This window comes from Physeter macrocephalus, chromosome 12, assembly GCF_002837175.3.
Source record: "Physeter macrocephalus isolate SW-GA chromosome 12, ASM283717v5, whole genome shotgun sequence".
Lineage (NCBI taxonomy): Eukaryota > Metazoa > Chordata > Mammalia > Artiodactyla > Physeteridae > Physeter > Physeter macrocephalus.
Window position 1 is genome coordinate 21,315,956 of NC_041225.1, and position 27,856 is coordinate 21,343,811.

General features: G+C 40.4%; 1 long non-coding RNA gene across 1 annotated transcript in view; it reads left to right on the top strand.

Annotated features, from left to right (window-relative positions):
- Positions 1-27,026, top strand: part of LOC114487408 (uncharacterized) — a 129,161-nt gene extending 102,135 nt beyond the window's left edge. Inside the window, exon 3 of the long non-coding RNA XR_008618850.1 lies at positions 27,012-27,026. This is a non-coding gene — a long non-coding RNA (uncharacterized lncRNA). The remainder of the gene's footprint in view (positions 1-27,011) is intronic.
- Positions 27,027-27,856: the final 830 nt, after the last annotated feature.

Here is a 27,856-nt window from a genome sequence, read left to right on the forward strand (position 1 = left end):
TTGAGGATTTTTGCATCTATGTTCATCAGTGATATTGGCCTGTAGTTTTCTTTCTTTGTGACATCTTTGTCTGGTTTTGGTATCAGGGTGATGGTGGCCTCGTAGAATGAGTTTGGGAGTGTTCCTCCCTCTGCTATATTTTGGAAGAGTTTGAGAAGGATAGGTGTTAGCTCTTCTCTAAATGTTTGATAGAATTTGCCTGTGAAGCCATCTGGTCCTGGGCTTTTGTTTGTTGGAAGATTTTTAATCACAATTTCAGTTTCAGTGCTTGTGGTTGGTCTGTTTATGTTTTCTACTTCTTTCTTCCTGGTTCAGTCTCAGAAGGTTGTGCTTTTCTAAGAATTTGTCCATTTCTTCCGGGTTGTCCATCTATATGTTGGCATATAGTTGCTCGTAGTAATCTTTCATGATTCTTTGTATTTCTGCAGTGTCAGTTGTTACTTGTCCTTTTTCATTACTAATTCTGTGGATTTGAGTCTTCTCTCTTTTTTTCTTGATGAGTCTGCCTAATGTTTTATCAATTTTGTTTATCTACTCAAAGAACCAGAGTTTAGTTTTTTTGATATTTGCGATTGTTTCCTTCATTTCTTTTTCGTTTATTACTGATCTGATCTTTAAGATTTCTTTCCTTCTGCTAACTTTGGGGTTTTCTTCTTTCTCTAATTGCTTTAGGTGTAAGGTTAGGTTGTTTATTTGAGATGTTTCTTATTTCTTGAGGTAGGATTGTATTGCTATAAACTTACCTCTTAGAACTGCTTTTGCTGCATCCCATAGGTTTTGGGTCATCGTGTTTTCATTGCCATTTGTTTCTAGGTATTTTTTAATTTCCTCTTTGATTTCTTCAGTGATCAATCAGATCTCCTGGATATTTAGTAGCATATTGTTTAGACTTCATGTGTTGTATTTTTTACAGTTATTTTCCTGTAATTGATATCTAGTCTCATAGCATTGTTATTGGAAAAGATACTTGATACGATTTCAATTTTCTTAAATTTACCAAGACTTGATTTGTGACCCTAGATATGATCTATCCTGGAGAATGTTCCATGAGCACTTGAGAAGAAAGTGTATTCCCTTGCTTTTGGATGATCTGTCCATTGGTGTAAGTGCAGTGTTAAGATCCCCTACTATTATTGTGTTACTGTCGATTTCCCCTTTTACGGCTGTTAGCATTTGCCTTATATACTGAGGTGCTCCTATGTTGGGTGCATAAATATTTACAATTGTTATATCTTCTTCTTGGATTGATCCCTTGATTATTATGTAGTGTCCTTCTTTGTCTCTTGTAATAGTCTTTATTTTAGTCTATTTTGTCTGATATGAGAATTGCTACTCCAGCTTTCTTTTAATTTCCACTTGCATGGAATATCTTTTTCCATCCCCTCACTTTCAGTTTGTACATGTCCCTAGGTTTTAAGTGGGTCTCCTGTAGACAGCATATATGTGGGTCTTGTTTTTTAATGCATTCAGCCAGTCTATGTCTGGTGGTTGGAGCATTTTATCCATTTACATTTAAGGTAATTATCGATATGTATGTTCCTATTACCATTTTCTTAATTGTTTTGGGTTTGTTTTTGTAGGTCTTTTCCTTCTCTTGTGTTTCCTGCCTAGAGAAGTTTCTTTAGCATTTGTTGTAAAGCTGGTTTGGTGGTGCTGAGTTCTCTTAGCTTTTGCTTGTCTGTAAAGGTTTTAATTTCTCTGTCGAAACTGAATGAGATCCTTGCTGTGTGGAGTAATCTTGGTGGTAGGTTTTGCCCTTCCATCACTTTAAATATGTCCTGCCACTCCCTTCTGGCTTTCAGAATTTCTGCTTAAAGATCAGCTGTTAACCTTATGGGGATTCCCTTGTCTGTTATTTGTTGTTTTTCCTTTGCTGCTTTTAATATTTTTTCTTTGTATTTAATTTTTGATAGTTTGATTAATATGTGTCTTGGCGTATTTCTCATTGGATTTATCCTGTATGGGACTCTCCGCACTTCCTGGACTTGATTGACTGTTTCCTTTCCCATGTTAGGGATTTTTTAAACGATAATCTCTTCAAATATTTTCTGAGACCCTTTCTTTTTCTCTTCTTCTTCTGGGATCCCTATAATTCAAATGGTGGTGCGTTTAATGTTGTCCCAGAGGTCTCTGAGACTGTCCTCAATTCTTTTCATTCTTTTTTCTTTATTCTGCCCTGTGGTAGTTATTTCCCATATTTCATCTTCCAGGTCACTTATCCATTCTTCTCCTTCAGTTATCCTGCTATTGATTCCTTCTAGAGAATTTTTATTTCATTTATTGTGTTGTTCATCATTGTTTGTTTGCTCTTTAGTTCTTCTAGGTCCTTGTTAAATGTTTCTTGTATTTTCTCCATTCTTTGTCCAAGATTTTGGATCATTACTGTCATTAGTCTCAGTTTTGTTCAGGGCCGCTCCGCGGCATGTGGGATCCTCCCAGACCGGGGCGCGAACCCGGTTCCCCTGCATCGGCAGGCGGACGCGCAACCACTGCGCCACCAGGGAAACCCCTCCTCTTCATTTTTTTGTTCTGGTGGGATTTTACCTTGCTCCTTCATCTGCTGCATATTTCTCTGTTTTCCCTTTTTGTTTAACTTACTGTGTTTGGGGTCTCCTTTTCACAGGCTGCAGGTTTGTAGTTCCTGTTGTTTGTGGTGTCTGCCCCCAGTGGGTGAGGTTGGTTCAGTGGGTTGTGTAGGCTTCTTGGTGGAAGGGACTGGTGCCTGTTTTCTGGTGGGTGGAGCTGGATCTTGTCTTTTTGGTGGGCAGGGCCATGTCTTGTGGTGTGTATTGGGGTGTTTGTGAGCTTAGTATGATTTTAGGCAGCCACTCTTCTATTGGGTGGGGTTGTGTTCCTGCCTTACTAGTTGTTTGGTATGGGGCATCCAGTGCTGGAGTCTGCTGGCCATTGGGTGGAGCTGGGTCTTAGTGTTGAGACAGAGATCTCTGGGAGAGCTCTTGCCAATTGATATTACATGGGACCAGGAGGTCTCTGGTGGTCCAATGTCCGGAACTTCCCTCTCCCACCTCAAAGGTTCAGACTTGACACCAGGCTGGAGCACCAAGACCCTATCAGCCACACGGCTGAGAAAAGGGAGAAAAAAAGAAAGAAAAAAAAACGTTAAAAAATAAATAAATAAAAAATAATTATTAAACTAAAAAAAAAATAATGAAAAAAACCCCAGAGTAACCAAACCAATAAACAAATCCACCAATGATAACAAACACTAAAAACTATACTAAGCTAAACATAAAAATCAGAAACAACTCAGTTGCAGACAGCAAACCCCAAGTCTACAGTTGCTCCCAAAGTCCACCATCTCAATTTGGGATGATTCATTGTCTATTCAGGTATTCCACAGATGCAGGGTACATCAAGTTGATGGTGGACATTTAATCTGCTGCTCATGAGGCTGCTGGGAGAGATTTCCCTTTCTCTTCTTTGTTTGTACAGCTCCTGGAGTTCAGCTTTGGTTTTGGCCCCCGCTCTGCGTGTATGTCACCCTCAGGCATCTGTTCCCACCCAGACAGGAGGGGGTTAAAGCAATGGCTGATTAGGAGGCTCTGGCTCACTCATGCAGGGGGGAGGGAGGGTACAGTAGTTATGATTGGAATGCGGGGCGAGCCTGTGGCGGCAGAGGCCAACATGACTTTGCAACAGCCTGAGGCGCACTGTGTGTTCTCCCGGGGAAGTTGTCCCTGGATCCCGGGACCCTGGCAGTGGCGGGCTGCACAGGCTCCCGGGAGGGGAGGTGTGGAGAGTGACCTGTGCTCGCACACAGGCTTCTTGGTGGCGGCAGCAGCAGCCCTAGCGTCTCATGCCCGTCTCTGGTGTCCGCGCTGATAGCCGCGGCTCGCACTGATCTCTGGAGCTCATTTAGGAGGTGCTCTGGATCCCCTCTCCTCGTGCACCCCGAAACAATGGTCTCTCACCTCTTAGGCAGGTCCAGACTTTTTCCCGGACTCCCTCCCGGCCAGCCGTGGTGCACTAGCCCCCTTCAGGCTGTGTTCACGCCGCCAACCCCAGTCCTCTCCCTGGGATCCGACCTCCGAAGCCCGAGCCTCAGCTCCCAGCCCCCGCCCGCCCCGGCGGGTGAGCAGACAAGCCTCTCGGGCTGGTGAGTGCCGGTCGGCACCGATCCTCTGTGCGGGAATCTCTCCGCTTTGCCCTCCGCACCCCGTTACTGCGCTCTCCTCCGCGGCTCCGAAGCTTCCCCCCTCCGCCACCCGCAGTCTCCGCCTGCGAAGGGGCTTCTAGTGTGTGGAAACTTTTCCTCCTTCACAGCTCCCTCCCACTGGTGCAGGGCCCGTCCCTATTCTTTTGTCTCTGTTTTTTCTTTTGCCCTACCCAGGTACATGGGCAGTTTCTTGCCTTTGGGGAAGTCTGAAGTCTTTGCCAGCGTTCAGTAGGTGTTCTGTAGGAGTTGTTCCACATGTAGATGTATTTCTGATGTATTTCTGGGGAGGAAGGTGATTTCCAAGTCTCACTTCTCTGCCATCTTGAAGGTCTCCCTCTTCTCCATTTCTTATGAAAACCAGGTTTGTTCAGATGCTTTGCCCAGAAAGCATTTCCCCCACGTTCATTGTGACAAAATATTATTCATCCTTGAAGAAGGCATTCAAAGTTCATCTCTGAATTTTTTTTTAAGGTATCTTTATGCCTCCATGGGACATAAAACTGTAGGACTTGGGGAGCAGGAAGAGACCTTAGAGATTGCCTCATCTGACTCCATCTTTTCAGTGATGAGAAATTTAAGACCTAAAGAAGGCAAGTGATTCACAAGGCCCTTTGATGTCACGAAGTCTGTGCCAAAAGAGGCAGCTTCTTGATCCACAGAATCCTTTGGATTCTCGGAACCTATTGACTCCAACTTTAGAACCTATTTTAATAATAAGTAACTTGGTAGCCAACGCCAGAGTAAATTGGAAACTATGAATTAGAATCTGGTGAAGAGCAGCATCTACACGGAGATGTCCCTTGAATGCTGAACTCATGAATGAATGAATGAATGAATGCCAGACTGATTTCTGCCTTCTACCTGGTTTCCCATCTTCTGCTCCTACTCTTGTTGTCAGATTAATCATCTTTTTTTCATTTTTAATGTATTTTTTATTGAGGTATAATTGACATATAACATTATTTTAGTTTCAGGTATACAATATAGTGATTTGATATGTGTATGCATTACGAAACCATCACAACAATAAGGCTAGTTAACACCCATCACCACCCATAGCCACATTTTTTTTTCTTGTATTGAGAACTTTTAAGATCTACTCTCCTAGCAATTTTCAAATATATAACACAGCAGTGTTAACTATAGTCACCATGCTGTACATTACATCCCCAGGACGTATTTCTTTTATAACAGGAAGCTTGTACCTTTTTCTTTTGTATTCTTTTATGTGTTGGTCAGTCAGCTGTGGCCTTAAGAGGAGACAGAGGAGACATTCAGGAAAACCAAGTTTCCTTTGCTCCCCGGAGTCAGGGCACATCACAAGGGACCCCATGGAAAAACACCAGCATGGTCAGGAGGCAGAAAACAGGAGTGAGGGGAGAGCTTGGGCCATGACCTTTATTGGAGTTTCTGCAAGAAGGAGAAGGTAATGCAGAACTGGGTAAACAGTTTAGGGTTGGCTGGTTTGAATAATGTCAGTCGGCTCTAGGATCCCTAGTTGCCTGGTACTTGGCCCTGGGATGATTAAGACAAAGGAATATTGCTTCCGGGGCTAAGTGGACCAGACAGAGGAGGTCTGGCTCTGGACTGGTTAGTCCGTACGTGAAAGACGTTCTCCAGGCTGAGCTCTTGCTGTCTCTAGGGACTGGCCACCCCTGGGAGGGGTAGTCTCTCCTTATCTAGATGTGAGCCTGTGGTATTTTGTTACATAAGCCTGAACTGACTAAGACAGGAGTCACAACTTTGTACTTTACATTGCAGTTGTGGACACACACACACACACACACAATACAATCTCCTTTATCAACATGACATTCTGACCTCGTTAAGCCTTCTTAGGTGGGGCAAGAGCGGTAGAAAATACCTCATTGATTCATCATTTTTGCAAAAATCTATTGTGCAACTATGATTGATCACATTGTCCTATTATGTCACCCACATCTCCCCTGATCCCTCACTGTCATAAGCTTCTTTTACCCATCTTTGTACAGTATGATTTGAAACCTCAAAGACGGGAATCTTTGTTTTCTTCTCTTTGGTATCACGGATCCCACCTCAGCACCTGAAGTTTGTTACGCAGTTCATGGCTCCATGGCCTCGTAGTAGTAAGACCTTTGTAGATGGTGAAAGGATGAGCTGAACCCAGCACAGCAAAGGGGGTGCAGGGAGGTGTGTTCCCCTCCCCTGTGGGCCTTTCCCCCTTCCTCTACCCCAGATCTTCCACACATCCTCAGAGTCAGGACAAGAGCACAAGGGGAGGGGGAGGCTGGCGGGCAAAATATCGTCCATGTGATGTTTCAGGCTCTTCGCACAGACACCCATTTACTGGTGGAGTGGCTTTGGGGCAGGAAGACCAGCACTCCAGAGGATGTTACCCATAAAATACAAATAAGGGGGAGAGTTAGGGAAAAGATATCTCGAGAAAATATCTTCCAGGGAGGAGAATATAACATTAAGTGGAGCCTGAAAGAAAGCTTTCTAACCAAAAGGCTATTTTTAAATTTTGGATGATTTCTTTGAAAATATATACACAGCTTTTTTTGTAAATGCTTAGTTTACCAGAGAAGATTCATAATCGATGTCACTTGCTTTTCGTACATAGACGGATGCATATCAGGACGGCTTTTCTGAGTGTTTTCCATTTGTGTCCACTCTTCTTGAACACACTTATCCATTTCAACTAATTAGATGATCTATTGTATCTGTTACCTACCCACATTTTTCTTGACAGCATAATGCTGTCTTTCTCTGAATATGTTTATCTTCCTGTAAATCTTTGCCTTGACCTTCACTCTCCTTCCATAGTCCTCTTATTTCTTTTCACTTTTAAACAATTTCCCAAATTCCGATGTAATAATGGAGTCACGTGTGAATAGAAGACAAATTCTAAGTCACAGGACTAATATCTGCGACTCTCCGGTGTGTGATCTTGAATATCCTCTCCACCTTTCTGTGATTCAAGTATTTGATTTGCAGAACTATTGTAATAATATCCAATTTTTCATATTTCATAGAATATCAGAGAGGATAAAAAGATAGTAGATATGCACCTATTTTAGATATGAGGAATGCACTGGTCAACAGGCAACACGTCCAGTGTTATCATTATACCAGTTACTCGGACATTGTATTCTGACCTCTATACTGTCATTTATTGCTCTCAAACTATATTTTCCTTGTTGTCATATGTAAAACTCACTTATTTACTCAATGCGCTTTTAGTGGATTGCTGACTGTGATTCAGCCATTATTTGGGGGAACTGTGGCTTAAGTTAAGTGAAATATGACTTCATGGTTCTCTTTACTGTGGAGAAGCTACATATTATTTTATAAGACAGGTTTACAAGCAGAATGTATTAGCCAGGAAACGCTAGCATCCTCTGCAGGAACAAATAACCCCCTCATCTCCGTGGCTTAACCCAATGTGCTAATTATTCTCCAAAGATGACCAATAGCTATTCCTCCCCTCCCTGTCTTTCCAGGATGAACTTCCCATCGAGGTATGGAAGCTTTTTCCTCCCCTTGAATCTGGGTGGGTCTTGTGACTTGCTTTGACCAACAGCAAGTGCTAGCTCTCCGACCCAGTTCTTAAGAGGCTTGGCAGCCTCTGCTTTTGGTCTCCTGAAACAACAGTCACATGCTGTAAGGAAGCCCACATTCTTTTGTTAGACAAAGTCCCCGGAGGATGGGACCACGGAGCAGGGGAGCCACGTGGAGAGAGACCACGTGATAGAGAAACAGAGCACCCAGCCCAGCCATAGGGAGCCCAGCTGAGAGCATCGGAAGAACATCCCAGCAAACCCACAGAATCAGGAGAGATGATCAGTCATAAAAGTTGCTCTTGTTTTTTGTTATCTGGCAAGATACGACTAAAACAGTACAAAGGTTTAGTCTCAGTCATGCTTCCTGCTCATCACGGGTCGGCAAGGAAGTTCTCTCCTGAGAGCCACACAGGAACCCCTCCGGTCTCTAGTGCGAGGCTGCTGCAGCAGAGAAAGAGGGCCGTTAAGTGTGTTTATGTGCTGGAAGGGACCCTTGTCACTTCTGTTCCCTTCCCTTTAGTGAAATCTGGTAACACAGTTCTAAATACTGCAAGGGGATAGGGCTGTGTAGTCACCCCATGTGCCCACAGAGGAGAGGGAAACTCAGTATGGGTGAGCATTAGAATTATCAGTGACACAGAGTCTCAAGGTAGAGTGTGTAAGGTGCTGGAATAAATAAAAATACGTTCGACTCTGGATGAGTCAAGAAAGGCTTAGACGACCTAGCGGCTGAGGCTAGTGTGAAAGGACAAAAAGGAGTAGCCAAAAGAGAAAGAAGGGAGGGCCTTGCAGTCAGAGGGGCCAGCGGGTTTAGCATCATGGCGGGGCATAGCATATCCTGATGATGGTAAGACGTACAGGCTGGGGCATAAATTAATTACCTAGAGATGAAGGTAAACACAGACTGTAATCTTCTGAAAGGCCTCATATCCAATGCTACTCGGTTCCATTCTGTACACAATAGCAACTCCAATGGAAGACTTAAAAAGAGAAACAATCAGGACATGTTGCATTTTAAGAAACTACAGTGGGAAATGGGGTGGAGTAAAGAGTAGATGGTGGGAAAAAATTTGAGGATATTATAACAATTTAGGTGAGATGATAGAGCATGGATATGAAAGGCAGATTGAAAAGGTAATTCTGTAATAGAATTGATGAGAACAGGTGACCATAAATGGAGGCTATAGGGAACATGAGTGGGAGTGATCATGGGAGTTTAAGATACAGCATTGAGGGCTTCCCTGGTGGCGCAGCGGTTGAGAGTCCGCCTGCCGATGCAGGGGACGCGGGTTCGTGCCCCGGTCCGGGAAGATCCCACATGCCGCGGAGCGGCTGGGCCCGTGAGCCGCGGCCGCTGAGCCTGCGCGTCCGGAGCCTGTGCTCCGCAACGGGAGAGGCCACGACGGTGAGAGGCCCGCGTACCGCAAAAACAAACAAACAAACAAACAAAAAGAAGATACAGCACTGAGAATGTGCAGGGAGTGTCAGGGTTGTGGTGAGGGCGGAGAAGAAGACGTTGACTTCTACTTTGGACACATTAAGCTCGAGGTACCTAAGGTAAATCCAGATGAGAAAGAGATGCAGGATTGAGCAGGTCACTTCGAAGCTGGGCCAGTTCTCGAGTTGGAACACGCTCAGCGTGAAATCACTCAGGAAGAAAAGCATGTGGATCCAGACAGGAGCACAGCACAAACCCTGGGGATCCCAAGCTCAGCGGAGAGACGCCCTGAAAGAGCCTTTGGGGGCGTTTTACTGGATTCACAGAGGCTGAGCCGACATGTTGTTTAAAGGTACAATGACGTGACGACTTAAATACTACTTAGAGGTATGATATTCAAAGGCACACCACTACTGCTGTTGGATGCCTTCCTTCTAGTTCACTAAACATAAGAGTTTGAGTTCTAAATCTGCAAATGTAGGCTTCACTCCTTAATGAAGATTTGATAGCTGAGGATAACACGTTTCGGAAAAAATGCATTTTCACGAATTGAATAGCCTAACTTCATTGTTACAGATCATATACTATAGGCGATGGATAGGAGGGTCATATCCATCTTTCTTTTTTTCAGTTATTTTATAAAGAAGATGAAGGGTAACATGTTGGCATCTGATTCTATAGCATCTGAACCAAGGGTGGGCCTGAACCAGATTCCTGAATTGAGCGGATGAGTAAGAAATTCAATCCAAAGCCCTTCAATGTTTCCATTGATATCAAGCTGAAGGTTACGGGGCCGCGGAGCATGGTGGCTACCTGGGCAAGTTCCTTCCTTTTTCCCGTTGGAAGGATAGGGCTTACTGTGCTCTGCTTGAGGCCTGTGGTTATTTTGATGTAGCCAGGGGAGTGCCATGAAACAGGAAAACCTGCTCTTGAGCCAAATTACACAAGCGTGTGTCCTGGCACTAGCTTTAATGTGCACCTGGGTTTCAAAAAAGGAAAAACAGAAACCCAAATTCCTTTCTTTTTCTTTTGGGATTCAGCCCTAACACCATTTTGTTTAAATTTCAAAGGTTTAAGTTTCATCAAAGTAGAATTTGTTTATGTAAAATTACATACCAGATGTTCACTGCCGTAGAAGTTGTGGGGTATTTTATTGCCAATGTGACCCTGGTGTATTCCACAATTATAAACTGAAGCCAGGTTGTTTACATAAGGTTTCAGCCATAGACAGGGGAGAACCATGGTGATGGAGGGGTCTACGGTCTCAAAGACAGATCTACTTTATTCTTTTTAAATATCTCTTTTAGGAGCGGATATCTTAGAGCTTGTAAAAGTGGAGGTTTGGAGAAGTGCAAATTAGTGGCAAGATTTTATATTTTTAAAAGTATTTTTATAAATCTTGCCACCAGCGTGGTATATGTGGTTGGAGGTGAGATAAAGTAATACATGAGGTCATGGAGCCTGAAGTCCGATTCTTCTGTAACAGTAATTGTCAACTTTGGGGCACAGCAGTGTCCCCTGAAGAGTCTGTTAGAACACAGATTGCCATGGCCCACGCTGAGTTTCTAATTTAGAAGTCCGGGGTACAGCTTGAGAATTTGTATTTCTGTCAGGTTCCCAGGTGATGGTCTCGCTATTGGTCCAAGGACTCCACTTTAAGAACCTGTTTTATAGCAATAATTCTTTTTTTTTTTCCATTTTTTAATTGAAGTATAGTTGACTTACAGTTTTGTGCCAATCTCTGCTGTACAGCAAAGTGACTCAGTTTTACACATATATACATTCTTTTTTTAATATTCTTTTCCATTATGGTTTATCCCAGGAGATTGGATATAGTTCCCTGCGCTATACAGTATCACCTCGTTGTTTATCCATTCTAAATGTAATAGTTTGCATCCACCGACCCCAAATTCCCAGTCCATCCCTCTCCTCCCCCACCTCCCCCTTGATATAGCAAGAATTCTTAAGGCTGGTTGCACACCAGACTTCATGAATCAAAGTCTTTAAGGAGATGGTTCACCTATATACTATGGCTGATTGAGTATATGGCAAACCAAACTGACCAGTGACCGGTGACCTGTGGTATGATGTGAAAGATGGACTGGGCCAAGCAGCTTCTTCTTTGGAATTTAAACCACCAGCAGTGATGGGTGACAGCAAACTCTGAAAGAAGAGTGAGGTCTAGCCGTGTCCAGACCAAACCCACACACAGGGCTTCTCCTGCTGCATCTTGCCACAGAATCATCTGGAGGGCTGTAGAACACAGGTGTGAGAACCACTGAAGGAGTAGGAAGGCAGAAGCAGTGACTGGCAAATGAAGCAAATTCATAGCCGTCCAAAAGGAGCAGACAACCAGCACGATGTCTTCAAAGTGTGGCCGCCACGTGAGCTGCAGCAACATCACCAGGTCTTATTAGAAATTCAAATTCTTGGGCTCAGCCCTGGGTCCGTTGAGGCACAAGCTCTGAAACTGGCGCCCCCCAGGATGATTCTGCCGCATGCTGACCTTTGAGAACCCATGAACTGGTGTGCAGCCCATTGACCCAACAGCTCCGACTCAAGAAGCAAGCTCCAGGCCTAGCCTTTAAGAAGACCACTGCTGCTGTGTGGCTTCTCCTTGGATTTCCATGAAAGTCCCTTTATATCATCAGTTACATTTTCCCAATAAACCCTTTTCTCCAAAAGTGGCTTGAGGACTCGCTGCTCTGGGAAAACAGCTGTTTTGACTTAAAGTCAATAGGAAAGTTTAGCCTAAGAAAGGAATGAAGGTTAAGAGAGCAATCACTAATCTGCTTTAAATAGTTCATATCCCTAAACCAGTGGTTCTCAACCTGACTATACCTTAGAATCACTTGAGGAGCTTGTAACAATTCAATACTCAGGACACCTCTGATACTTATATCAAATTCTCTGGGGATGGGACCCAGGCTTCTTATTTTTTCCCAGGTGATTCCAATGTACAGACGAGAATGACCCCCTTAGTCCCAGATAAATAATATCTCAGGCTACTGTAAAAACACTGTGCTATAATTCCGAAACCACAATCAGCGACTGGTGAGTGTAATATCAATAGAATATTGAAGAGATTCAGCTTACCCAAGGAAGGGCAATTGTTCTCGCTGGACACTAAGGGCTGGGGCATGGGTAAGGTATTCCTATTCCCAGTGAAGAAAAAACTGAGGCTTAGTGAGGCCACAGTGCTGGTCAGTACAGAATCGAGATGTCAATAAGAGCTTGGTAACCCTGGGAATCCTCCAAAGATCAAGTGAGACACCCTGTACAATCACTGGTTTCCTTCACTGAAAGAAGGCAACCAAGTCTGGATGACCATCTGACAGATGCTGTCGAGTCAGTGAAGTTTCCAGGAGTTAAAACCACACGACACCTTAGGTCCTGTGGGATCTGCGATTCTCCAGCATTTTGCTGGTTGCCAGTTCGCGATTTTGGAAAATCAGAAAGATAAGTTAGGATTAAAATCATCTGACAGAATCATTTAGCCTTGAAAAATTATTTGCAAATCTATTTGTATTTTATCTGAATTCTGCTATTTTATATAAACCTCCTCTTTACACATTTCTAATCAAGATTTGGAAAATATCCATGATTAGTCTTGTCAATATGCTTTCTTAATATTTAATACCAAAAATATCCAGGCAAATCAGTGAAAGCAATAGTAAATTAACATTAAAAATTCTCTCTCCTTCCCAAACTCTCCCTTGAAATCCAGACTCCTATAGTTAGCTGTCTACTTTCTTCCTACAGTTGGACAGAAGGGCTTGCCTAGAATCAAACTCTGAATCTTATTCCCTGAGATCGATGGTTTCTCAATAAGTTTTCCCTCCCTGCCTTCTCCCTCAGTCCCCACCTCTGCCCAGGCTTCCCTGGGAGGAGTGAAGGTCCCTCTGCAGGGATGTTGGTTGCCCTTCGGGGTGCATCTTGCTTTGGCCAATGGATGTGAGAGAAGTGGTAGCGCCTGTCCCCAGGTGGGGACAGGAAGGCATTGTGTGACTTTGCTTGCTTCTCCTGGGGCTTCTGTTTTCTATTATGGCAAGAATGTGCCCCAGTTAGTTTCTACCACTTCAGCCCAGGCACTAGAAAAAACTCCTGGAGCAGAACTCTCCTAGTTTACTCCAGAACGGCTAGCATGAGAACTAACTTATTTTTGTACACCACTACTATTTCAAGGTTTGTTTGTTTTGCAGCGTGAGTAATATAGTGGCCAAAGTGGCCCCTCCTACAATTTTCCCTTTTATTTTTCTTTCGTTAGTATGATGAAAATCTGTACATGAAACAAATATAGAAAGCGCAAAGAACCGAACTTAACAACCGTAAAAATATGTGCTGTGTTTGTTGTTTGGCTGCTTCACTTTTCTACTTTTTTCTCTCCCACCCTCTTCTTTCCTGCAGTATTCAAAAGGAAATCCCAGATATCACATTATTACAACCACCTCCAACACGGACTTCAGTATGAATCTCAAAGCAAACATTATTTTATTTTATAATTCTTATGCTGCTAGCACATCTAACAAAATAATCATTCTAAAATATTTTCTAGCGGGACCACTTGAAGAGTTATGTCTCAGGTTACTTTTAAGTAACTTTTAATGAGAATATTTTCCCTTTCTTCTTATTAATTTGTTTTCCTCTCATTGACGTGCTGAAGAAATGGAGTCAACTGTACTGTAGAATATGTCACATTCTAGATTTGGTTAATTGCTACTTCATGGTGACCTTTAACTTGTTTCTGTAGCCCAGAAGTATCAGTGGATTAGAAGTTAGATGCAAAGGCTCTGTTAGTTTCAAGTTCAAGTATGGTCTAGTGAGGGAAGAAGATGGCATCTATAAAAAACCCAGTGTGTTTTATATATATATACACACACACGTACATATATATATATGTTTATATACATATACACACACACATATACATATATATTCCTTCCCCTGTTTATGGAAAAGGTGATGTACTATATACATTTTTCTATTTCTTGCTTTTTAAAAAATTTACTTTATAATATATTCTGCACCAGGAGGTAAAAGGGAGGGGAAGGATAAACTGGGAGATTGGGATTGACATATATACACTACTATATATAAAATAGATAACTAAAAAAGACCTACTGTGTAGCACAGGGAACTCTACTCAATACTCTGTAATGACCTATATGGAAAAGAATCTTAAAAAAATGGATATATGTATATGTATAACAGATTCACTTTGCTGTACACTTTAAAGTAACAGAACATTGTAAATCAACTATACTCCAGTAAAAATTAAAAAACAGAATATATTCTGCAAGTAACTCTATATCAGTACATGGAAATTTCTTCATTCCTTTATATAGCTGCATAGTACACTGTTGTGTAAATATCCCATAGTTTATTCAAGCCCCATTGACGGACACTTGAATTTACCATCTTTGGTTAATAAAAATAATGAAATTTAATAAAATTGCACATTTATTCCATTTAATTAATTTATTTTTTTTTTAACATCTTTATTGGAGTATAATTGTTTTACAATGATGTGTTAGTTTCTGCTGTGTAACAAAGTGAATCAGCTATACATATACATATACCCCCATATCTCTTCCCTCTTTCTTCTCCCTCCCACCCTCCCTATCCCACCCCTCTAGGTGGTCACAAAGCCCTGAGCTGATCTCCCTGTGCTATGCGGCTGCTTCCCACTAACTATCTATTTTACATTTGGTAGTGTATACAAGTCATTGCCACTCTCACTTTGTCCCAGCTTACCCTTCACCCTCCCCGTGTGAAATCCATTCTCTACGTCTGTGTCTTTATTCCTGTCCTGCACCTATGTTCTTCATAACCATTATTTTTTTTTTAGATTCCATATATATGTGTTAGCATACGGTATTTATTTTTCTCTTTCTGACTTACTTCACTCTGTATGACAGACTCTACATCCATCCACCTCACTACAAATAATGATTTAGTTTCTTTTTATGGCTGAGTAATATTCCATTGTATATATGTGCCACATCTTCTTTATCCATTCATCTGTCAATGGACACTTATGTTGCTTCCATGTCCTGGCTATTGTAAATAGAGCTGCAATGAACATTGTGGTACATGACTCTATTTGAACTATGGTTTTCTCTGCGTATATGCCCAGTAGTGGGATAGCGGGGTCATATGGTAGTTCTATTTTTAGTTTTTTAAGGAACCTCTATACTGTTCTCCATAGTGGCTGTATCAATTTACATTCCCACCTACAGTGCAAGAGGGTTCCCTTTCCTCCACACCCTCTCCAGCATTTATTGTTTGTAGATTTTCTGATGACGGCCAGTCTGACCGGTGTGAGGTGATAGCTCATTGTAGTTTTGATTTGCATTTCTCTAATGATTAGTGATGTTGAGCATCCTTTCATGTGTTTGTTGGCAATCTGTATATCTTCTTTGGAGAAATGTCTATTTAGGTTGTTTGCCCATTTTTGGATTGGGTTGTTTGTTTTTTTGATATTGAGCTGCATGGAGCTGCTTGTATATTTTGGAGATTAATGCTTTGTCAGTTGTTTCGTTTGCAAATATTTTCTCCCATTCTGAGGTTGTCTTTTCATCTTGTTTATGGTTTCCTTTGCTGTGCAAAAGGTTTTAAGTTTCATTAGGATAGAGGTCTTTTGTCTCCTTAGGTAGGTTTCTTCCTAGATATTTTATTCTTTTTGTTGCAATGGTAAATGGGAGTGTTTTCTTAATTTCACTCTCAGATTTTTCATCATTAGTGTATAGGAATGCCAGAGATTTCTGTGCATTAATTTTGTATCCTGCTACTTTACCAAATTCATTGATTAGCTCTAGTCGTTTTCTGGTAGCATCTTTAGGATTCTCTATGTATAGTATCATGTCATCTGCAAACAGTGACAGCTTTACTTCTTCTTTTCCAATTTGGATTCCTTTTATTTCTTTTTCTTCTCTGATTGCTGTGGCTATAACTTCCAAAACTATGTTGAATAATAATGGTGAGAGTGGGCAACCTTGTCCTGTTCCTGATCTTAGAGGAAATGGTTTTAGTTTTTCACCACTGAGAACGATGTTGGGTGTGGGTTTGTCATATATGGCCTCTATTATGTTGAGTTAAGTTCCCTCTATGCCTACTTTCTGGAGGGTTTTTATCATAAATCAGTGTTGAATTATGTCAAAAGATTTTTCTGCATCTATTGAGATGATCACATAGCTTTTATCCTTCAATTTATTAATATGGTGTATCACATTGATTGATTTGCGTATATTGAAGAATCCTTGCATTCCTGGGATAAACCTCTCTTGATCATGTTGTATGATCCGTTTAATGTCCTGTTGGATTCTGCTTGGTATTATTGAACTATTGTTCAATATCTGTTGAGGATTTTTGCACCTTTGTTCATCAGTGATATTGGCCTGTAGTTTGCTTTCTTTGTGATATCTTTGTCTGGTTTTGGTATCAGGGTGATGGTGGTCTCGTAAGTGAGTTTGGGAGTGTTCCTCCCTCTGCTATGTTTCAGAAGAGTTAGAGAAGGAGAGGTGTTAGCTCTTCTCTAAATGTTTGATAGTATTCGCCTGTGAAGCCATCTGGTACTGGGCTTTTGTGTTGGATGACTTTTTTTTTTTTTTTTTGTGCTACGCGGGCCTCTCACTTCTGTGGCCTTTTCCGTTGCGGAGCACAGGCTCTGGACGCACAGGCTCAGCAGCCATGGCTCATGGGCCCAGCTGCTCCGCGGCATGTGGGATCCTCCCAGACCGGGGCACGAACCCGCGTCTCCTGCATCGGCAGGTGGACTCTCAACCACTGCGCCACCAGGGAAGCCCTGTTGGAGGACTTTTAATCAAAGTCTCAATTTCAGTGCTTGTGATTGGTTGTTTATATTTTCTATTTCCTCCTGATTCAGTCACGGATGTTGTGCTTTTCTAAGAATTTGTCCATTTCTTCCAGGTTGTCCATCTTGTTGGCATATAGTTGCTTGTAGTAATCACTCACAATCCTTCGTATTTCTGCAGTGACAGTTGTTACTTGTCCTTTTCATTTCTAATTCTGTTGATTTGAGTCTTCTCTTTTTTCTTGATGAATCTGGTAATGGTTATCAATTTTGTTTATCTTCTCAAAGAACGAGCTTTTAGTTTTATTGATCTTTGCTATTGTTTCCTTCATTTCTTTTTCATTTTTTCTGATCTGATATTTATGATTTCCTTCCTTCTGCTAACTTTGGGGTTTTATTTCTTCTTTCTCTAATTTCTTTAGGTGTAAGGTTAGGTTGTTTATTTGAGATGTGTCTTGTTTATTGAGGTAGGATTTTATTGCTATAAACTTCCCTCTTAGAAGTGCTTTTGCTGCATCCCATAGGTTTTGGGTCATCGTGTTTTCCTTGTCATTTGTTTCTAGGCCTTTTTTGATCTCCTCTTTGATTTCTTCAGTGATCTCTTGGTTATTAAGTAGTGTATTGTTTCGCCTCCATATGTTTGTTTTTTACAGATTTTTTCCCTGTAATTGGTATCTAGTCTCATAGCGTTATGGTCGGAAAAGATACTTGTTACGATTTCAATTTTCTTAAATTTACCAAGGCTTGATTTGTGACCCAAGATATGATCTAGCCTGGAGAATGTTCCATGAGCACTTGAGAAGAAACTGTATTCTGTTGTTTTTGGATGGAATGTCCTATAAATATCAATGAAATCCGTCTTGTTTAATATATCATTTGAAGCTTGTGTTTCCTTACTTATTTTGATTTTGGATGATCTGTCCATTGGTGAAATTGGGGTGTTAAAGTCCCCTGCTATGATTGTGTTACTGTCGATTTCCCCTTTCACGGCTGTTAGCATTTGCCTTACGTATTGAGGTGCTCCTATGCTGGGTGCATAAATATTTACAATTGTTATATGTTCTTCTTGGATTGATCCCTTGATCATTATGTAGTGTCCTTCTTTGTCTCTTGTAATAGTCTTTATTTTAAAGTCTATTTTGTCTGATATGAGAATTGCTACTGCAGCTCTCTTTTGATTTACATATTCATGGAATATCTTTTTCCATCCCCTCAGTTTCAGTCTGTATGTGTCCCTAGGTCTGAAGTGGGTCTCTTGTAGACAGCATATATTTGGGTCTTGTTTTTGTTTCCATTCAGCTAGTCTATGTGCTTTGGTTGGAGCTTTTAATCCATTTACATTTAAGGTAATTATCAATATGTATGTTCCTATTACCATTTTCTTAATTGTTTTGGGTTTGTTTTTGTAGGTCTTTTCCTTCTCTTGTGTTTCCTCCCTAGAGAAATTCCTTTAGCATTTGTTGTAAAGCTGGTTTGGTGGTGCTGAATTCTGTTAGCTTTTGCTTGTCTGTAAAGGTTTTAATTTCTCCATCGAATCTGAATGAGATCCTTGCTGGGTAGAGTAATCTTGGTTGTAGGTTTTTCCCTTTCATCAGTTTAAATATGTCCTGCCACACCCTTCTGGCTTGCAGAGTTTCTGCTGAAATATCAGCTGTTAACATTATGGGGATTCCCTTGTATATTATCTGTTGTTTTTCCCTTGTTGCTTTTAATACTTTTTCTTTGTATTTAATTTTTGATAGTTTGATTAATATGTGTCTGGGAGCATTTCTCCTTGGATTTATCCTGTATGGACTCTCTGCGCTTCCTGGACTTTATTAACTATTTCCTTTCCCATATTAGGGATGTTTTCAAATATAAACTCTGTAAATAGTTTCTCAGTCCTTTTCTTTTTCTCTTCTTCTTTTGGGACCCCTATAATTCGAATGGTGGTGCGTTTAATGTTGTCCCAGAGGTCTCTGAGACTGTCCTAAATTCTTTTCATTCTTTTTTCTTTATTCTGCTCTGCAGTAGTTGTTTCCACTATTTTATCTTCCAGGTCACTTATCCGTTTTCTGCCTCAGGTATTCTGCTATTGATTCCTTCTAGAGAATTTTAAATTTCATTTATTGTGTTGTTCATCATTGTTTGTTTGCTCTTTAGTTCTTCTAGGTCCTTGTTAAATGTTTCTTGTATTTTCTCCATTCTTTTTCCAAAATTTTGGATCATCTTTACTATCATTACTCTGAATTCTTTTTCAGGTAGACTGCCTATTTCCTCTTCATTTGTTTGGTCTGATGGATTTTTTACCTTGCTCCTTCATCTGTTGTGTGTTTCTCTGTCTTCTCATTTTGCTTAACTTACTGTGTTTGGGTCTCCTTTTCACAGGCTGCAGGTTCGTAGTTCCCGTTGTTTTTGCTGTCTGCCCTCAGTGGCTAAGGTTGGTTCAGTGGGTTGTGTAGGCGTCCTGGTGGAGTAGACTAGTGCCTGTGTTCCTGTGGGTGAGGCTGGATCTTGTCTCTCTGGTGGGCAGGACCACGTCCGGTGGTGTGTTTTGGGGTGTCTGTGGCCTTATTATGATTTTAGGCAGGCTCTCTGCCAATGGGTGGAGTTGTGTTCTTGTCTTGCTAGTTGTTTGGGATGGTTCCTCCAGCACTGGAGCTTGGTGGTCGCTGAGTGGAGCTGGGTCTTAGCGTTGAGATGGAAATCTCTGTAAGAGCTTTTACCATCTGATCTTATGTGTAGCTGGGAGGTGTCTGGTAGACCAATGTCCTGAACTCGGCTCTCCCACCTCAGAGGCACAGGCCTGACACTGGCCAGAGCAACAAGACCTTTTCAGCCACATGGCTTTTGGGGAGTCTGATGTCTTCTGCCAGCATTCAGTAGGTGTTCTGTAGGAGTTGCTCCACATGTAGATGTATTTCTGATGTATTTGTGGGGAGGAAGGTAATCTCCACTTCTTACTCTTCTGCCATCTTGAAGGTCTCTCCCCATTTTATTTTTGAGAGGTATGTTTTGGATTGAATACTGGAAGCAGGATTGTGGAATCAAAGACTCAGTGTATATTTAATGTTAGATCTTACCAACTTCTCCTCTACAGGAGCTGGACCATCCTTCGTGTTCACTCATAATGTAGGGGTAACAAGCATTTGCCTCAGTCTTGCTATCCAACTAGGTTATCAAACTTTGCTGTGTCAGTATAGTTATATTTCTTTTATTATAGGTGATTGTGCATTCACAATTCAAGGGTCATTTGTACTGATTTTTCTCTGAATCATCTCATATGTTATTATTTTCTCAAATATTACTTTTTTAATATATTAGGAATATTAACCCTTTCTTATTTATACTTATTTATCCTTGTCTTTTGATTTTGCTTTTGGGGGAAGGGGCTTGGAAAATGTTTTATTACTATTCATAAGTGAGATTATTTTGCAGTGTTCTTTGTTATGCAATCTTTATTAGATTGTGCACCATCCTTAGTCTTTGTTATGGTCAATTCATTTAAAAAATGAACATTTTCTTTCTCTACTTTGTGAAATACATTAAGCAATATTAGATCTTGCTGGTCTTTACAGGTTTTGTTCCATATAAAATTATCTGGGCTTATTGTAAATTTCTTGATTTCCATTTTTCTCCCTTCTATGTATATCTTTCAGATTAGATTTCCTATTTTGACTAGGGTTGTTTTGCTAAATTATTTTCCTAGAAAGTTATCTCTTTCATGTATGTTTTCAAATTCATTTGAATAGATTTATATAAAATAGCTTCTATTATTTTTTTGAAATTTCATTTGTTTTATATTTTATTTCCTCCTTGATATTTTTTTAAAAAAAGTGTATATTTGTGTTTTATCTCCTGTGTAGAATAAAGTAGCTAGTTATTTGGTTGGTTCATTGATCTTTCAAATAACCAGCATTTGGTTTCATTCATTCAGTTTTCCTGTGTTTTCAATAATTTCTCTGTAATTACTTCTTTGTTTTATGTCCTGCTTTCCTTTGGTTTATTTTGTTCTTTTCCTGGAATTTTGAGTTAGAAGCTTATTCTATGTATTATCATTTTCATTGTTCTGAAGATTCAAAACTGCAGACTGTCCTCTGAGTACTCTTGTTACGTGTGGTCCAGGGGCTCTGATGTGAAATGTTTTCATTATCATTGTTGATCCTCAGTTTTTATTTGCACTTCCTCTTTGCTCCAAGAGTTCTTTAATACTGAGTTTATTGTGGCTTTATTTTTATTTTCTTTTTAGTTTCCAGATAGATAGACCTGTGTGTGTTGGGGGAGGTCTATTATTACTGATTTCTAGTTTTATGGCATTGTAATCGGTGTATGTTCTTTATATAATTCTTTTCAAAACTTTATTTTCATTTTTTAATGGTCTATTATTTTAATTTTATGAATGATCTGTGCACACTTAAAAAAAAGGTATGTTCCCTATCATCAGGGTTCAGTGTTTTTCTCATATACATGCATATATATAATTTATTTTATTGATTATAAAGTTTAGTCTGTATGGTCATTTAACACTTGAAATGTGATTTGTCCACAATGAGATGCGATTAAAGTATAAAATACAAACCAGATTTTAAAGACGTAGAACAAATAGACAAAAATACTCACTAATGATTGTTTATATTGATTACATGATGATATTAAAATATTTTAGATATATTGTGTTAAATAAAATCTATTAACATTTCACCTGTCTTTTTTTCATTTTTTTATTTTGACTTTCAGAATATTTAAATTACATGTGTGGCTCTTATATGCAGCTTCTATTATATTTCTATGGGATAAAGCTGTTTTAAATCCTTCTTAATTTTTAGTTCAGTTAATTCAGTCTCCCCTTTGATTAAGGTTTTTTTTTTTTTTTACTATCCATGCATCCCCTGTGGTTTCTGCTTTATGAGAATAGCTCATTTTGTGGTGTTATCAGGCACATAGATAGTAAGATTGGTTGTCTCTTTATTGTTATGACCTGTAGTGTTATGAAATGTCCTTTTAAGCCTTGCTTAATGGGTTTGGTCTGCACTTAACTTATCTGATGTAAAAATCCACAATCCCTGCTTTTTCATGCAGCATTTTTTTTTTTTTTTTTTTTTTTTTTTTTTTTACTATCCATGCATCCCCTGTGGTTTCTGCTTTATGAGAATAGCTCATTTTGTGGTGTTATCAGGCACATAGATAGTAAGATTGGTTGTCTCTTTATTGTTATGACCTGTAGTGTTATGAAATGTCCTTTTAAGCCTTGCTTAATGGGTTTGGTCTGCACTTAACTTATCTGATGTAAAAATCCACAATCCCTGCTTTTTCATGCAGCATAGAGTTTTCTTTCTTTGACAATAGGAATCTTTTTGTTTACTTGTTTCTTTGCTTTTAAGCGGTGAATTAATGGTTTGTGCTCCTTGGCCTGGCTGATTCTCCTGGCAACAGAACTGGAATATCCACAGAACTCTCCTCTTCAGGGAAGTCTGGTCTCTGTCTCAAACCGCCCACCAGGGAAGCTTCCCCAGCCAATCTATAGCACATCTTTTTTACTCTCTGTCCCTTCACCTTGCTTGAGTTTTCTTTTTGGCTCTCATCACCATGTTATATAGAGAATATTAATTATTTAGTATGTGACATGCCCTACCTGCATGTGTGAGGCATGAGTGCAGGGGCCCTGCTGTTAACACTGCTATCTCCCTAGAGCCTGCAGCGGGGCTTGGCTCCTGGTGGAAGCTCAGAATATGCTCGCTGAATGAAGAAGTGGGTCCCTGGATGAGAACTCGGCGATTCTGAATACTGTAGTTTAAAAAACACCGCTAATATACAGGTTCTCTTTTCATTTGGGTAGCCTGGCTTTATTTAGATGAAATCCATCATTTTTGTTTTGTCTTCTTTTGGTGTATGATGCTTTATGGTATCAGGAGTAGTAACCGAGTCAAGCACTAGCCAGGATAATGGAAACCCCTTTAGGAAAAGGGAATAGAATTGAGACAATTGATTACACAGCTGGCAGAGTTGCCAAGAAACACATACAACATGGTTTGCAGTCTCTACAGGAAATAGCAAAAGCTGGGAACTGCTGCAACCCATGGACCCATGGGTCTTCATGAAATGGAAGGAGGTGGTAAACCCAGCCAAGATGCTAGGGTCACCCAGAGCAAGCTGGGACCCCAGGGGGCATGTTTGGTAGGAGACAGAGCCATAGACTCATTGCTGCCTTAGGGCTTCTGAAGCAGAGAGAAGGCAGAGAATTACCCTGATTCCCCTTTTCCCTCCACCAATCTTCTGCTAGCATCTCCCATCAGAGGAACCTTTTCTGGAAGTTAGTAGACATAGGAGCCTGGGAAACCTGGCCTCAGGATTGTCCCCCTGCAATGACACAGAGCAGAGGAGAGGAAGGGGTTGGGGGAATGGGCCTGGGAGGAAACCAGCCAAAATGCCTCTTACATTTGAGACACAATCCCAGATATTGATGTCATTCACTACAGGAATTAAAGATCCATTTGTCAGTGTGTTTATTAGTGCTTTTGCCCAAGTTAATGTCAAATGATTCCCATTTTTCTAGTAAAAAAAAAAAAGGAAGAAAAAAACAGAGAAAGAAAAAGCAATGACTTCCGTTTATTTTAAAAAAATAATCAGACTTATTATTTTGGGTTTGTAATCATGAATAAGTTCTTTACATATCTACAACTGTATCTTTACCTATATAATTTCTTTGTCTGTATCTATATATCTCTCTCTTTTTCTATACCTATATCTGTGCAACAGAATTTATCTGATCTCCTTCACACACTGGAACTCAAGCTATTTCAGAGCTTCTTAGAAGTATCCCCATTCAAAAGCAGTCGCATAGCACAGGGAGATCAGCTCAGTGCTTTGTGACCAGCTAAAAGGGTGGGATAAGGAGGGTTGGAGGGAGGGAGATACAAGAGGGAAGAGATATGGGGATATATGTATATGTATAACTGATTCACTTTGTTATAAAGCAGAAACTAACACACCATTGTAAAGCAATTATACTCCAGTAAAAATGTTAAGAAAAAGAAATGCTATTTTACCCATGTGTAGGTAAGTAAAACATTTCCATAGCTAAACATTTTATAGCTCTCCTATGTACCAGACTCTTGTTTCAATACCTCACGTTTATTAATTCATTTATTCCTTACTGTCTTCTGAGGCAAGTACTAGCATGGATCCCATTTTACAGGTGAGTGCACTGAGGCACAGAGGGTTATTTATGTGCCTGTGGCCACACAGCTCCTAAGAAGTAGGACCAGGCTTTGATCCAAGGCTTTGAACACAGCCTGCTAGATCAGGAGATGATGATCTCAAAACGTATGTGACACTGCCTCTCAATATTCTAAGCCCAAAGAAAGCCAACTCTCTACTTTCAGGGGTTCTCCTTTGTTGTTAGGAAAATAGATATTTTTTCTGTTATAATTTGGTTTACTTTTGTATGCGGTAACATCAGCTTCTTTCAAGAAAACATATTTAAATGGAAGAGAGGAAGAAGATCTAGGTGAAAATGGAACTCTAGGAAGGTAGGGGGAAACCTTGAAGGCAGGAGGGAAGAATGGACAGAATGAAAGGAACAGGACATAGATGCCACAGATGCTGAAAATGCATTTGGCTGTGAAGTTTGCCAAATTGTAGCATTGCCTGTTTAATGTTGTGCTTATTTGAATACCTTGTGGTTTTGTTTCTAAGTTGGTTACGCAAAAATGAAATGATTTGTGGATATCTGTATATTAAAAATAATAGACACAAATGGCCAATATCTATCTTTATACTATACTAAAACCACAAATTATTTGCTGAATAAAAAAAAGGCTCATGCCTTCATTTTACTGTTTTGCAAACCAAATAAAATCAACTATTGGGATGTGCTTTTCCACTTTCAAATAGTTGTTTTGAAATACTATAGGCTCAGCCACATAGAGTCTTCTCTGGTATTTCCTGAAGCACATAGATCACAGAGTCCAAAGTATATACATTGTAAAGCTTAAAGGGTCTTAGTGATATTGGCTATTCTCAGTAAGTACAGGTGGGCGACAAAGCCGAACTTCTGTCTTCCATAGCAGTCAATGGCAGAGGTCAAAATTTCTTATTAACCAAAGGAGACTTCTAAGTTGGAAGAAGTAGAAACAACAACAAACACAGTCCCTGGAACATAGTAAAATGTCATTAAATTTGGTTTCCTTCCCCTAGTTGTCTAGGAAGTTGGATATTCACAATGTTAATAAAAAGAACACTTCCATTGCTTCTGTAACTTGGGGTATCATGTGGCCATGATGTCACCGAGCTTCATCTGCAACATTAATAGGTATTATTTAAGTAAAAAGTTGAGACTTTAGATGAAAATATAGCTTGATCATCATCAACAGTGAAAATAGTACTGGAGTCAAGTAGCACTGAAGGCTAGATGAGGAAGGAAAAAGAGGAAAAATGGAGAGGAAGAAAGAATTAGAACAGATAAAGAAGGTTTTAGGCTTTCATCAGTCACACAATACAGAACTGTGTATGATTTGAAAGAATAACTGGGACTCAGCACATTTTTGGCCATCAGAGAATGTTTATTCACAGCAATACAACTAACACAATAATCCAAACATAGTGGGAGAAATCACCAAGGGTGAAAAAATGGATAGCTAGTTACCCCAAGATGGAGTAGCCCCATTTCCCCTCTGTCCTGCTTGTTATAACTCTACAACGCTGGGCATAGCACAGCAGACCAGCAAAGGAAGACTCTACAAGGTGGAAAGAAGATGGACCATGTATGGCCATTCAGACTTGAGGAACAACATGCATGAAGTTCCCTGGGTGTCTTTATTGCTCCCATGTATCCTGAACATGGAGCCATAGGAGCCGCCAACCAGAACCGCCAATAGGCACTGACAAAAATGGTCCAGGAGAAGCCTATTCCCCTAGCGGAAGAACGGGGAGAGGGTGGCCCGAGGACATAAAACTTTTGGGGCAAAACTTTTCCTCTATCTCAAACACCAGTGGAAGATCTGCAGCCCAGTCCACCCATACAGGTGATGTTCTGAAGTTGACAGGGTCTCCACACCCACCCACTTCAGGGAAACAACCAAGTGGTCCAAGGAGGGACTTATCCTAACTAGAGCTAGTATCGCCTGACTCTACCACCCATGTGATTTCACTCACTATGACCCAATGCATACTAATTATATATAAAACAGCAAAACTATAAAGAGGAGAATTTGGGAAAGAGATGAGGGTGCAGGAGACATTGAGAACTATGGGAATCTGAAAGGAAAGAAGGAAGTGTGCTCTTGAAGATACTGTGGAAGTGAAATTTAGATCATCTCATCAACAGCAAAGAAGGAGCTGTAGGCTTCTGAGCAAGGAGGGAGTTGATGGGAAGCATAGTTTTATATCACACATGCAGAAAGAAGATATTTAGTTAAGAGGCGGAACTTGGTGATGATGCAACTGATGACTTCAAGAGCCAGAGGTGATGAGCTGGTCATACGTGCAAGAATCTCCTAAACGTTGTTCTCATCTACAGCCTGCGGTGACCTTCAAATCAAGCTCACATCTGGGTGAAACTCAGACAAATTCACCAACCATTATTTCCAGAAAATAGGCATTTTTCTTTCAACTTTGGCCTCTTCTCTACAGTAGGTGAAGCGCGTTTTTGCTCAAGGAAAGACTTACGGAGAACAAAATGTAGACCTGTCTCCAGGAGGTCCATGATAAACACGGAGATGACTGTGTGAGTGAAGCCCTCAGAAAACCAAGGTGCAGGCTGTAGGGGCCTGAAGAATGAATGGTCTCTGCTGAAGGCTGAATGCATAAAGTGACTTTTGTGCACAATTTGCTGACTGTGTCTGATTCTTCATTGATATAAGGGTCAAAGAGTCTAATCAAATTTGTGCTCTTCTATTATACACTCAGATGGAGGAGCTTCCCTTTGCTGGCATTTGAAATCCATACGGAAGTACACCATCAGCAAAAACCCTTGTCATCTGTCTGCTCCCCTCTCCTGCCTTTGCCCCTAAGTGCCATCTAGGTGGTTTTTCCTCTTCTTTTTTTTTTTTTTTTAATGTACAGATCTACTGATGGGGGTTGGGAGGGACACTGATTATTGTGAGAAACTATGACCAGCCTCCATTTGCATTCAGAAATCACAAAGGAAAATAAAAAAGCGATGCCTGAAATATCCAGATGTTGATGAATATGAGGACCCAGAATGCCCTTCCATCCTTCAAAAACATTCCAACGTCCGACCTGCAATCAAAATTAAGACCATCCAACAGTAATAAGGTGAACAATAAAACTTAATTACTACAGCAGTTAGAAGGCCAGATTCAATTACATTATATGCTCTTAATTGAAACATAGAATATATCTCAAAAATAAACTTCATATTTGCCCAGGATCAGAATTCTCTTAACAAAAATATAAGCTCTAGTTTGTAACAAATATGTTTGTTTTTCTTGCCTAATAATCCCCAGTTTAGAGGAGAAGTTAATATCCTTTAAGTAAAGGACTAATATCTTTCTATGGTAGTGCCTTTCTTTCTCTCTCTCTCCTTCTTTCTTTTTCTTTTCTTTTTTTGTGTGACCCATCTGGTTTGTCAGAAAAGTCTCCTACCTCTGATATTTATACAATATCATGCAAATGTCAAAATCTGAATGTCATCTTCAAAGACCCTTTTATGTCAGGCAACCCCTTTATAGGGAAAAAATAAACAATTTTATGTATGCATGCTTGATGCCAGTCCAATTAATAAAAGCCTTTTTTGCTATGCTTGGCTACAAGCAAGTTTCTCTTTTGAAAATGAACAGAGGGAGAATGAGATAAAAGGTCTGTATTGTTTCCTTGCAAATTTTACAGTTTCATTTTTAATTTGTGTTTGGATGTGAGGCTTTTGGTGCAGATGGTGTGATAGTCCA